The sequence below is a fragment of the Bos grunniens genome, chromosome 15 (genome assembly GCF_055505025.1).
Source record: "Bos grunniens cultivar Pamir isolate PY7600 chromosome 15, Bosgru_T2T1.0, whole genome shotgun sequence".
In the NCBI taxonomy this organism is placed as follows: domain Eukaryota; kingdom Metazoa; phylum Chordata; class Mammalia; order Artiodactyla; family Bovidae; genus Bos; species Bos grunniens.
Window position 1 is genome coordinate 70,688,333 of NC_141179.1, and position 613 is coordinate 70,688,945.

The window sequence follows — 613 nt, forward strand, 5'->3', positions numbered from 1 at the left end:
GGTGGTGTCATCTGGGTATCTGAGGTTATTGATATTTCTCCCAGCAATCTTGATTCCAGCTTGTGCTTCCTCTGACCCAGCGTTTCTCATGATGTACTCTGCATATAAGTTAAATAAGCAGGGTGACAATATACAGCCTTGACGTACTCCTTTTCCTATTGGGAACCAGTCTGCTGTTCTATGAAGAAGAAGTGAAGTGAAGTCACCCAGTCATGTCTGACTCTTTGTGATCCCATGGACTGTAGCCTACAGTGCTCCTCCATCCATGGGATTGTCCAGGCAAGAGTACTGGAGTGGGTTGCCATTTCCTTCTCCAGAGGATCTTCCCAACCCAGGGATCGAACCTGGGTCTCCCACATTATAGGCAGATGCTTTACCATCTGAGCCACCAGGGAAGCCCAATGGGCAACAGGGAAGCCCTGTTGTTCTATGTCCGGTTCTAACTGTTGCTTCCTGACCTGCATACAGGTTTCTCAAGAGGAAGGTCAGGTGGTCTGGTATTCCCACGTCTTGAAGAATTTTCCACAGTTTATTGTGATCCACACAGTCAAAGGCTTTGGCATAGTCAATAAAGCAGAAATAGATGTGTTTTTTTGGACCTCTCTTGCTTTTT

At 46.5% G+C, this 613-nt stretch overlaps 1 non-coding gene across 1 annotated transcript; it reads right to left on the reverse strand.

Moving 5' to 3' along the window:
- Nucleotides 1-323: 323 nt before the first annotated feature.
- TRNAY-AUA (transfer RNA tyrosine (anticodon AUA)) lies at nt 324-395 on the reverse strand. Its single transcript has one exon. It is a non-coding gene; the product is annotated as a tRNA-Tyr (tRNA).
- Between the last annotated feature and the right edge of the window lie 218 nt (nt 396-613).